Source organism: Nomascus leucogenys, chromosome 9 (assembly GCF_006542625.1).
Source record: "Nomascus leucogenys isolate Asia chromosome 9, Asia_NLE_v1, whole genome shotgun sequence".
Taxonomy (NCBI): domain Eukaryota; kingdom Metazoa; phylum Chordata; class Mammalia; order Primates; family Hylobatidae; genus Nomascus; species Nomascus leucogenys.
The window spans coordinates 11177754-11191410 of NC_044389.1; positions in this window are offsets into that span (position 1 = coordinate 11177754).

A 13657-nucleotide genomic window follows, 5' to 3' on the forward strand; every position below is an offset into this window, starting at 1 on the left:
GGAACAGCCAGTTCCACTCCCCAGAGTTCACTACTACTATTAATGCTTGGTTGTAGCTTTGTCTAGTCTTTTTTTTTTTTTAAACTATAAGCAACTCTTTGAAAAAGCACAAAATCTCAACAATAAGAATGGAAACAAATAAAAAACATTCCACTAACCCTAGTAAGATCAACTAATTTCTTTTTTTAAAAAAATCCTAGTCTTTTGTTTATGAGTGGCTAAATGGATTGTGTGGGAGATATGCTTAGCAAGGGGAACACACCCTATAATTACACAAATCCTGTCTTAGATTTAGTGCAGAGCAGACAGGGATAACCGTAGTGATGAGGACTCAGCACTTTATCAGCATTGTTTGGTTATTTACATAATGCCTGTATTTTGTAAATGGCAAAACTAATACAGCTGAAAATGAGATTGTAACAGCCTTTACAAGTTAATTGCTGGCCTAAGTAAAGAAAACTGGACTCTCGAGTTCCTATTTCTGGTCTCTATCCCACTTTTTCTCATCACTGAGGATTGAGAGCTATGTGGTGCTTTAAGTAATAGCTGGGAGAAATAAATAGTATGTGTGAACAGCAAGGGGAAGCCATAGAATTTACCTGTCAGGATGGTCTTAGTTGTGTCTGTTCTCAAGCATGTAGACTGTGTCTGAGTTCTTTTCTTTACATATGCTTTAGGAATGCTTTCTTGACTCAGCTATAGGGCTGACCTTGGAAAACCAGCCTTATTATTTCCGGGAGAAACAACTTACATTTGCAAAACATGTTGAAGAGGTTAACATCTGAAATGGATTCTGTATTTGCCTATTTACTGTCGTGAGAGAGTGAAAGATAAGGGCTCCACAGATAACACTGAGAATCTTACAAAATTCATACTTGTATCCCACTCCTCTCACAACTCAGCTCTACCCCTGGATTTTGCTTTTTGGAAATACCATTTATTCACCTTTGTCTTCCTAGCATCTAGCATAGGAGGGGACTATAAATGCATGCTACACTGCCTGATGGATAACAAATTAATTTGTACATTCATCAATTCATTCAATAGGCCTATCAGACTTTCTACTTATCAGAGCTTGTGTTAGGGCTAGGGATTCAGAAATGCACTACACGCTGTTAATTGGCCCTTATCATCCATTTCTAACTCCATCTATATTCTCCCCTGTATAGAATTAACTGGAATGCTAAAAGCTACAGTTTCCAGAAGGTTTCTTTCTTTCTTTCTTTTCTTTTCTTTTTTTGAGACAGGTTCTCCCTATGTTGCCCAGGCTGAAGTGTAGTGGTGTGATCATAGCTCACTATGGCCTCAAACTCCTGGATTCCAGTTATCCTCCTGCCTCGGCCTCCTGAGTAGCTGGAATTACTGGTGTATGCTGCCATGCCTGGCTCTTCCCGACCTTTTAGCAGCAAGACTTCTAGGTGCAATGAAGGTTCTGTCAATTAGATGAATTCATGCAATATCTGGAGGACAGAAAGAAGACAGAAGTCATTGTTCTTGTCATAGTGGCTGGCTGGTTCTGGCAGATGTATTTGCATGGCCAAATCCACATTCCACTGTCAGGACATCATTTTCTTGGATATAGGGTAGAGCTGTGGTAGTAGCAGCAGTTTTTAGACCTATGCATTACAACCATGGTGATATGACCTTGAAGCCAAAAGCCTAGTGCTGTGTCTTTCAGTAATCTTGAAAATGTCTTATCTCCTTTTGCTTGAAATGCCTTGAGTGGTTTCTGTTTTCTATACTGAACTTTTTCTGATAAAATAAATAAAGATGCAATCACCACCCTTTAGAAACTTACCATCTCTTAGGGGAGACAGACAATGCAACTTGAGTAGGAATATAATAGAGGTACAAAGGGACAAGGTGCTGTGGGATTAAAGAGTAAGAACATAGAATGGGGAAGGGGCATTTCAGTTATCTATTACTGCATAGCAAACCACCTCCAAAACTTAGGGGTTAATTATCTCTCACATTTTGTAGATTAACTGGGTTCAGCTGGGCAGTTCTTTTGCTGGCTTCGTATCATTGCAGTCAGATGATAGCTAGAGCTGGGATGAGATGTTGGGATGCCTGGGCCTCTCTTCTCAGGCGTTCTCAGGGTTTCTTTTCTCCATTCAGTATCTTCCTGTGAGGACATCATGATATAGTCTCTCCAGCAAGGCAGCCGGGTTTTTTTATTTTTTTAACGTGGTGGTCCAGGATTCCCAAAGCACAAATGTGGAAGATATGAGGCCTTCTTTGATTTTAGGCTCAGGCTGGGCACAGTGACTCATGCCTGTAATGCCAACACTTTGAAAGGCCAAGGCAGGTGGATTGCTTGAGCTCAGGAGTTTGAGACCAGTCTAGGCAACATAGTGAGAACCTGTCTCAACACAAAAAGAAAAAAAAATTAGCTGGGCATGTTGGTGTGTGCCTGTGGTCCCAGCTACTTGGGAGGCTGACATAGGAGGATCACTTGAGCCAGGGAGGTCAAGGCTTCAGTGAACTGTGATTGCACCGCTGCACTCTAGCTTGGGCAACAGAATGAGACCTTGTGTCAAAAAAAGAAAAAAAAGATGTTAGGCCTGGAAGGGGCACAGCATCAGTTTTGCTGCAGTTTACTGCTTAAAGTGAGTCACAGGCTCAGCCCAGATTCACTGTCGGAGGGGAGGACATAAAGGTGTGGAAACCAAAAGGCACAATTTATTGGGGGCCATCTTAGAAGGTAGACACCACAGAGGGGCACTTGGGACGTTTGGGAAGTTTCACGGAGAACATGAAACTCGTTGGTTCCATGGTTGTGTTGCTAACAGACTTTACAGAGGACCCAGAGCCCAGTCCAGATCCTAGTACAGTTACTCAGTATATTTTATTATTATTTTTTTTTTGTTATATGGATGAGAGGTTTCTATGTTGCCCAGGCTGGCCTGGAACGCCTAGCCTCACCTCCTCATGCTCCAGGACAACAGGCCTGAGCCACCGCGGCTCCCTACTCAGTACATTTTAAGAGAAGGCAAGACAAAATTAAAAAAGGCAGGCAGGCAAACATAGAAGTATAAGCTGGTAGGCCTTCCAGTCAGAGGCACTAAGGCAGGGGTGTCCAATCTTTTGACTTCCCTGGGCCACATTGGAAGAAGAATTGTCCCGGGCCACACATAAAACACGCTAACACTAATGAAGCTGATGAATTAAAAAAGAAAATTGCAAAAAAATCTCATAATGTTATAAGAAAGTTACAAATTTGTATTGGGCCACATCCAAAGCTGTCCTGGGCCACATGTGGCCACGGCCAGGGATTGGACAAGCTTGTACTAAGGCATCAGGGAGTAATTGCAAAATGCAGCTACCAGCCCCCAGGGCTGAGGCAACAAAATAAAGAGGCTGTAAATATGAAAATGTAGAAGATTGAAGGAGGGGCTCCACAGAGCTGGGAATCACACCCCTGAAAAGGGGTTGCTGGCCAACTGGTGTTGGTATCTTTGAGGTGGTGCCGATTCTGAAGAAACTGCAAACCAGAATAAACTGCTGCTAATGGAATAAATTGCCACTACCGGGAGAAGCATGGCCTGGCTCGCAGCTGAAGCGAACTGGAAGCAGAAAGGAAGAAACAAGTTCTTCCACTGGCCTTGCACCTTGAAACCTCCCTCCTGGCCCGTGCTGAGTAGCAGAGCCTGACCAATAGCCCGTTGCCAAAGGAGAATGTCATTTTCAGCGCCTCAGCCCACCTCCAGCAGCACAAAGAGTGGAAGACTGACTCTGAGGCTGAGATTAAGAGTTTAACAATCAGGTTGGGCGCGGTGGCTCACACCTGTAGTCCGGCACTTTGGGAGGCCGAGGAGGGCAGATCACGAGGTCAGGAGATCGAGACCATCCTGGCTAACACGGTGAAACCCCTTCTCTACTGAAAATACAAAAAATTAGCCAGGCGCGGTGGCGTGTGCCTGTAGTCCCAGCTATTCGGGAGGCTGAGGCAAGAGAATCACTTGAACTCGGGAGGCAGAGGCTGCAGTGAGCTGAGATTGCACCACTGCAGTCCAGTCTAGGTGACAGAGTGAGATTCTGTCTCGAAAAAAAAAAAAAAAGTTTAACAATTATACCTTGTTTGAAAAGTATTTAACGTGAGTTTTACCCCGGCCCTCAGTCTCTCTCTCTCTCTCCTAGCTCAACTTTCTCTCTCCAAAATAGATGTGAGTTGGTTTCTAATAAAAGCACATGATGAATAGAGCACTAAAAACAAAACAAAACAAAAAACCAAATGTTTAACACAGATAAAATGAAGATCACACCATTCCAAGCAGTGTTTTTAAAGCGGTGTTTTCAAAACTTTCTAACAAAGTTACAAAGTCAAAATATAGTTTATATTTTGATCTGTTAGGCATATACATGTATAACTAAAAAAAGTTACATGAAGCAATCTTTATCCTCACTGTGGGTAATGCACTCTGATATTTTCTATTATGTTTTGTCTAACTTAAAAAAATCTGGTAATAACCCACTAAATTGACTTCATTGACTAATCAGTTGCAACCTACTGTTTGAAAAACACTGACTTAGAGGAAGGGAAGATCCAATGTTTTATACATTTCATATCAGTGTATAAATGTTATATGTTTTAATTCTATAAATACATGTATAGGGCTCTTTTTCACCTCAAAAATACCTTTCACATACCTTATTTAACCTTCACAACAATCCTATGAGGTTGATATTTCTCCCAATTGACTAATAAGAAAAATAGAGGGTCAAAGATACTAAGTCACTTGCCCTAGTTCAGAAGGGGCATGAATGGTCAATGCAGAACTGGAAGCCAATGTTTCTGATTGAAAATCTCAGCCTTCCTCAATAGCCTATGCTAGGATGAGACACATAGTTGAGTGTTAATTGAATACTAACTTTAGTTCAGAGTTGTCTGATAGACAAGGCTAACACTGGATGTTGTATAATGCACATTGTTTGATGAAAGCACACAAGTTTGTCTGAACAAACTTCCTTCTAGAATTAAATTCCAGGACATGGGCTTCACATATGGCTGTTGTATAATAATGAGTATTGTTTTCATCTGTGGCTTTTCAGAAAACACCAGATTATTATGACAATTTTTTTTTTCTTTTAAGATGATGTCCTGCTCTGTCACCCAGGCTGGAGTGTAATGGCGCGATCTCGGCTCATCGCAACCTCTGCCTCCCGGGTTCAAGTGATTCTCCCGCCTCAGCCGCCCAAGTAGTTGGCATTACAGGCATGTGCCACCACGCCCGGCTAATTTTGTATTTTTAGTAGAGACGGGGTTTCACCATGTCGGCCAGGCTGGTCTCGAATTTCTGACCTCAAGTGATCTGCCCGCCTTGGCCTCCCAAAGTGCTGGGATTACAGGCGTGAGCCGCCACGCCCTGCCTATTAGAACAATTTTTTATACAGATCCTTGGTAACTGTCATGGAGGCTGCTAGTTGTCCCCAGTATCCACTGGACCCTTCCCTTTTTAGTGATGTACTTCCTCCCATTTTTCATTAGACAAATGGTTGTCCAAAATAAAGGCTACATTTTCCCACCTGCTGTGCAGCTAGATGCTTTCATGCAGCTACGTTCTGTGAATGAGGTGTAAGCAGGCATGGTGTAACTTCTGAAAGTGTCATTCAAGTAAAGGAAACTATATTCATTTTAATTGCTGCAATTACGAATCACCACAAATGCAGCAACACAAAATTTATTTTTTTCATTTTTATTTTATTATTATACTTTAAGTTCTAGGGTACATGTGCACAGTGTGCAGGTTTGTTACATAGGTATACATGTGCCATGTTGGTTTGCTGCACCCATCAACTTGTCATTTACATTAGATACTTCTCCTAATGCTATCCCTTCCCCAGCCCCCCAACCCCCCCGACAGGCCCCAGTGTTTGATGTTCCCCACCCTGTGTCCAAGTGTTCTCATTGTTCAGTTCCCACCTATGAGTGAGAACATGTGGTGTTTGGTGTTCTGTCCTTGTGATAGTTTGCTGAGAATGATGGTTTCCAGTTTCATCCATGTCCCGGCAAAGGACATGAACTCATCCTTTTTATGGCTGCATAGTATTCCATGGTGTATATGTGCCACATTTTCTTAATCCAGTCTATCATTGATGGACATTTGGGTTGGTTCCAAGTCTTTGCTATTGTGAATAGTGCTGCAATAAACATATGTGTGCACGTGTCTTTATAGTAGCATTATTTATAATCCTTCGGGTATATACCCGGTAATACCCCAGTTGGGTCAAATGGTATTTCTAGTTCTAGATCCTTGAGGAATGGCCACACTGTCTTCCACAATGGGTGAACTAATTTACACTCCCACCAACAGTGTAAAAACGTTCCTGTTTCTCCACATCCTCTCCAGCATCTGTTGTTTCCTGACTTTTTAATGATCGCCGTTCTAACTGGTGTGAGATAGTATCTCATTGTGGTTTTGATTTGCATTTCTCTGATGACCAGTGATGATGAGCATTTTTTCAAGTGTCTGTTGGCTGCATAAATGTCTTCTTTTGAGAGCGTCTGTTCATATCCTTTGCCCTCTTTTTGATGGGGTTGTTAGTTTTTTTCTTGTAAATTTGTTTAAGTTCTTTGTAGATTCTGGATATTAGCCCTTTGTCAGATGAGTAGATTGCAAAATTTTCTCCCATTCTGTAGGTTGCCTTTTCACTCTGATGGTAGTTTTTTTTGCTGTGCAGGAGCTCTTCTGTTTAATTAGATCCCATTTGTCTATTTTGGTTTTTGTTGCCATTGCTTTTGGTGTTTTAGTCATGAAATCCTTGCTCATGCCTATGTCTTGAATGGTATTGCCTAGGTTTTCTTCTAGGGTTATGAAATTTATTATTTCACTGTTTCTGTCCGTCAACATCTCCCTTGGCTCAGCAGTTTCTTTGGTCCAGTGTTGGAGAGGCCAGGTCCTTGTGGTTGCCCCCAGTTTCCTTGCTGGCTGCCACCTGGGGGTGGTCGTTAGCTCTTACCAGCCTCTCTTGGGTCCTTGTCAATGGACCCCCTCATCTCAGAGGCAGCAATGGCTCAGTAAAGCCTCCTCATATTTGGAATCTGTTCAACTTTTCTTTCTGCTGTAGCTCTTGAATTCTAGCTAGAGAAAGTTATTTGCTTTCAAGGACTTGTATGATTAGATTGGGCCTACAAGGATAATCTAGAATAATCTGTTTATTTTAAGTACCTAATCTAATTACATCTGTAAAAATCCCTTTTGCCCTGTAAGGGAACATAGACACAGGTTTCAGGAATTGCAATGTAGACACCTTTCAACTTTTCAGGGACCATTATTCTGTCTACCATAGATGCATATCCTTCTGATTTGTCTCTTCTCCCCTGCTGCTGAGAAAGTAAGTGTATTGGGTGGAGTGCTCTAAGGCACTACGGAGGTCCACAGCACTTAGGGATGGCAGAATAGAATGTCAAAACATCTTGGGTTCCATATATATATTTTATATATATAATAAATAAATATATATATTCATATAATAAATAAATAAATAAATAAATAAATATATATATATATAAAATACAAATCTGGTTACAAACCACTAAACTGACTTTTTTTTTTTTTTTTGAGATGGAGTCTCCCTCTGTTGCCCAGGCTGGAGTGATCCTGGCTCACTGCAACCTTCACCTCCTGGTTTCAAGCGATTCTTCTGTTTCAGCCTCCTGAGTATCTGGGATTACAGGTGTGCGCCACTATGCCCAGGTAATTTTTTTTGTATTTTTTGTAGAGACGGGGTTTCACCATGTTGGCCAGGCTGCTCTCAAACTCCTGACCTTAAGTGCCTCGGCCTCCCAAAGTGCTGGGATTACAAGTGTGAACCACTGAGCCTGGCTAAATTGACTTTCTTGACTAATCAGTTGCAACCTACTTTTTGAAAATATATAATATTTTATACATAATATATTATTATATATATTATGTATAATATATTATACATAATATATATTATATATAATATATTATACATAATATATTATTATATATATTATGTATAATATATTATACATAATATATATTATATATAATATATTATACATAATATATAATATATATTATATAAAATATATTATAATAATATATAATATTATATATAATAATATAATATATAATAATATATAATATATAATATATTATACATAGTATATTTTATATAATATATATTATATATTGTACATAGTATATTTTATATAATATATAATATATTATACATAATATATTATATATTATATTATACATAATATATTATACATTATATAATATATAATGTATAATATATTATATATATTATACATAATATATAATATATTCTGTATATTATATATAATATATTATGTATAATAATATGTATAATATATAATATGTATAATATATAATATATATCATGTACAATGATACATGATATATAATATATATTATATATAAATATATATTAATACTAAACAATATAGTAACATCTAGGGAAATGACTTATTAAGAAGGTCTTGGAACAATCTCCTGTTCTTTGAGTGTGGGGCTAGAGATCCCTAAAAAAATTCTACTTTGTCAAGAGACTTTCTATCTTTGGTCATCAGACTATCCTTAAATTGGCTGAAATGCTTGTGCCTTACAAGTAAAGCTAGTTGCATGTCGGTATCAATGCTGTTTGACATGTGACTTCAGTCAGTACAGCTGACTTTTGCGTCTCTGCTTTATACAGTGGTGGCTTATTTTTGCTCATACCTGGTCAAATTCACTGTGACTTTGCAGTCCAGAAATTCTCTTGTGAAGAGCCAGGACAAGACCTAGCTGTCCCCATCTGAGGGAGGACTCCAGGGCTCCAGGGAAAAGGGCATGCATCTAATTGGTGTGGTAGTTGTTGCCTCCCCTGAGGTCCATTGAGCAAAGAGCTGTCTGTGATTTAGTAGGGCAAGAAAGACCTCAGCTTCTGGAAAAACCACATCCTTTTACAGGGCTCCACTCAGCCAGGTGAGGTGGCACTCAGCCAGGTGAGGTGGCTCTCACCTGCAATCCCAGCCACAGGAGGCCAGGGCAAGGGGATTGCTCAAGCCCAGGAGTTTGAGACTAGCCTGGGTAACTTAGCAAGACCCCTATGTCTAAAAAAAAATGTAAAAAGCTGGGCTTGGTAGAACGTGCCTGCAGTCTCAGCTACTTGTGGGGCTGAGGTGGGAAGATTGTTTTGAGCTCAGGAGTTTGAGGCTACAGTGAGATCATAGGACCACACCACTGCACTCAAGCCTGGGCAACAGAGTGAGACCTTGTACCTAATAAATAAAAATAAAGGTTTCCACTCACCCAAGTATGTGCTCTTCACATACCTTATCTTACTTAACTCTCACAATAGTCACATGAGATGGGATTATCCCTAATTTGCAGGGGAGTAGACAAGCTCAAATGGATCAAGTTATTTGCCCTAGTTCAGAAGGGCATTAAATAGGGAACACAAAACCGAAAGCTAAACCCCGCCCAAGGTAGTGAGAAACAGCACTTTCAATTTGCACATTTGGCCAGGGATTGTTCCTTTTCTCCTCCACTGGACTGGAGGACAAATGGTAGCATGAACAATGGCTTGTGCTTTATACAATCTCTGTTTGTGTTTCTGTGGAAAGGCCCAATCATCCACAGGAGAAATTATCCACTCTCCTGTCCTTCTGGCCTAGAAACATAGTCTTTCAATATTAAATAAAAATAAGCCACACATTCATTGATTGCAATAAATCCAATTATATAATATTTTCTATTTGTTTGTTTGTTTATTTATTTGTTTATTTATTTATTTATTATTTTTTGAGATGGAGTGTCACTCTTGTTGCCTAGGCTGGAGTGCAGTGGTGCGATCTTGGTTCACTGCAACCTCTCCGGGTTCAAGCGATTCTCCTGCCTCAGCCTCCCTACTAGCAGGGACTACAGGTGTTCGCCACCACGCCTGACTAATTTTTGTATTTTTAGTGGAGACAGGGTTTCACCATGTTGCTCAGGCTGGTCCCAAACTCCTGACCTCAAGTGATCCGCCCACCTCAGCCTCCCAAAGTGCTGGGATTACAGGCATTAGCCACCGTGCCGGCCAATTTTTTATTTCTTAGAGATTATTTTGAACATTTAAAAATGCTTTATTTAGAGACAAGGTATTGCTCTGTCACCCAAGCTGGAGTGCAGTGGCACAATCATACCTCACTACAATCATAGTCCTAAACTCCTAGGCTCAAGCAATCCTCTTTCCTCAGCCTTTCAGAGTATTAGGATTACAGGCATGAGCCACCTTGCCCAACTCTATTTTGTACTTTTTTTTTTGTTTTTTGAGGTGGAGTCTCGATTTGTGGCCCAGGCTGGAGTGCAGTGACGTGATCTTGGCTCACTGCAACCTCTGCCTCCCAGGTTCAAGCGATTCTCCTGCCTCAGCCTCCTAAGTAGCTGGGACTACTCCTAAGTAGCTGCCACTAGGCCTGGCTAATTTTTGTATTTTTAGTAGAGACGGGATTTCAGGGTTTCACCATATTGACCAGGCTGGTCTCGAACTCCTGACCTTGTGATCTACCCACCTCGGCCTCCCAAAGTGCTGGGATTACAGGCATGAGCCACCGTACCCGGCCTTATTTTGTACATTTTGTTTGTTTGTTTCTAGAACTATGATCTGGAAATAAGTCCATGTAATATGTCGATTTCAAATTAGCAGTATTTCCAGACAGATTTAGAAGTGTGGAACTTCTGAATTTTCTAAGAGCATGTGTAAATAAGAGAAATGACTTTTCAAAATGTCATACCTTTGGAAATCAGGCTCATTGAGAATTCTGAAAGAGGAGAGATAGAATTTATTCAATGATGTAAATAATTAACAGCAAAAATATTGTTACACGTAAATTTTTTTAAATTGACAAGTAGAACTTGTAAATATACATGGGGTACATAGTGATGTTTTACTCCATATTATGTGTGGTGATCAGATCAGGTTCTTTACACTTTTTAGGTGTGTAATTATCATAGAAGTGAGATTTCAGGGTATTCCACAATGTAGACAAGAATCTTGAATGCGTGCTGATGATATGGCATATATTTAAGGTTTCTATATGCTCTATGTTCAGGGAAGGACTCCAAGGTGTTCAACTTGAAGTTGAATGATAGAATACTGCTTAAAGTTAGAGCTATTTATGCTTTCAAAAGCCATGGGATCTCATTTACAGAGGAAATAATTTTAATGAAACATCAGGAATATAATTGTTTTTTTGAGGCAGAGTTTCACTTTTGTAGCCCAGGCTGGAGTGCAGTGGCACAATCTCGGCTCACTGCAACCTCTGCCTCCCAGGTTCAAGCGATTCTCCTGCCTCAGTCTCCTGAGTAGCTGGGATTACAGGCATGCACCACCACGCCCAGCTAATTTTGTATTTTTAGTAGAGACAGAGTTTCTCTGTGTTGGTCAGGTTGGTCTCGGACTCCCGACCTCAGGTGATCCTCCCACCTTGGCCTCCCAAAGTGCTGGGATTACAGGTATGAGCCACCACACCTGAAAAGAATATAATTTTATCATGCGCATTCCATCTTACAGATGTGTAAATATACCATACTTTAATATGGGAATCTGGCATTGACAGGTTATCACTAGGTAGCCTATGAGCCTCATCCCTTTCAACCAGCCACTTTCACTCTGAAATCACCTATTTGTAGCTGCTATTATCTGCAGACCTTGACCTCCCCTTCCTACCCAGTGTTTCCTGTCAGTCTCTTCCCACTGCTCAAATTGACCATGGGAAGCAATTTCTTGATGGCTGGCTGCCAGATAAGAGGATGCATCATTCCCATTTCTTTTGCAAGGAGGCCTTCTGCTTCCTGCTGCCCTGCCTCAGTTTCCCATTAGGTTTATTGTTCCCACATCTAGCCTGTTAGAGCTGGCTTGGAGTAAAGCTTGATTCGATATCAACCCGGAACTTCCTTCTTCTGACATTTGTAATTACTTAATTTTCAGGAGGCTTTATAGGTAAATTTGTTGAAGTCATGAAATACCATAGCTGTGAACTTCTTTTTTAGAAAGAGAAGATTTTAAAGTTCCTTATGGTAGTACTTTAGCAATCTGTCAGCTTCTACCAAAGTTTCAACTTTGTGTTACTCTAAAGACAGCACTTCTTGCCTTCTAACGTTGTGCCAACCCGAAGAATTGAGACAGTGACCTGAGCGGACAGTTTTCATCATCAGCAATGTCATCAGACACCTGTGAGATGGCTGTGCTGTAATCCAAGCACTTTGGGAGGCCAAGGTGGGTGGATCACTTGAGGTCAGGAGTTCAAGACCAGCCTGGTCAATGCGTCGAAACCCCATCTGTACTAAAATACAAAAATTCACCAGGCATGGAGGCTGGTGCCTGTAATCCCAGCTACCCGGGAAGCTGAGGCAGGAGAATCACTTGAACCTGGGAGATGGAGGTTGTAGTGACCCGAGATCGCGCCACTGCACTCTAGCCTGAGCGGCAGAGTAAGACTCCATCGCAAAAATAAATAAACAAGTAAATAAATACACACATAAAATAAAAAGTATATAGGAAGGTTTCCTTGGTCCCTAGATACACCTGATCATTATCACCATGGCAACCCACATAAGACCACCCTAAACCCATGCACACAAACACACATAGGCACATAGGTTACACAGGCATCCTCAGAAACACAGAGATAGGGAGACTCACCCTCAGACACAAACCACACCTACAGAGAGAGAGAGCAGACAGAGAGAGAGACAGAGAGAGAGAATGAGAGAGAGAATGGGTGGTGGGGAGATGGAAATAGAACAGGTAGATTTCACCAATTTGAAAAGGAAAGTACAATACTTAAATTTCAGTCAAACTTAAATGGATTGAACTGAACTGGTTGAAGGAGAGGATATGGAGAGGGTGGCAGTGCTAGACTAAGGAGGCCAAAATTAAGAAATGAAAACAGCCCTTGTTCAAAAGGAGCATTCATTTTGGGGAATCATAGTGACTTCTATTTACTCTGGTAAATTCAGTCACTGATAATCAATTCAATCTCCATGACGGTATTGACCATCAAGTGGGAAGATGTGATTTGTCTTGTAAAAACTGTGAGTGCTTCCAGGGCAAGCACTGTGAGGCTTCCTGCGTGCCGCAACAAAGCAGGAATCCAACATATGTTGCTGAATGCGTTCACGCCCCAGTACTGGAGCGAAGAGCAAGTTATTTATGGACATCAGCCCTGTTAAAAACAATATGCATGACCCGAAAACATCATCAGCTCTCAGATATTGTATGGTATGGATTTAGCTTTTCAAGGTGAGAACTTCTTCAAGTACTATGTTAGCCCACCTACAGGAAAAACTATATTGCGGAAGAAAATGAGAGGTGTTTTTTGTTTGTTTCCCATGCACTATTTTTTGGCACTATGCGATCCGACACTACGAGTCCCCTACGCCGGCAGGAAACAGAGGGCCCTGGAGGAAGTCCCATAGCTCAGGCCCCTCTGCACAAGCGTGCTCTCCCAGATACTCCACCCGGGTTCCCATTTTCAATTATTTCCACGTGATGGTGTATGGTGAGAAACAAGTGCCGGATTTCCCGAATCGCGGGACTCAGCGGCTTCGACAGAGCCAGGAACACGATCTGAGAGATGGGGGCGCGCACGGAGCGCTCAGTAGGGTCTCCGCGCGTGACCCCCACCCCCGGATCG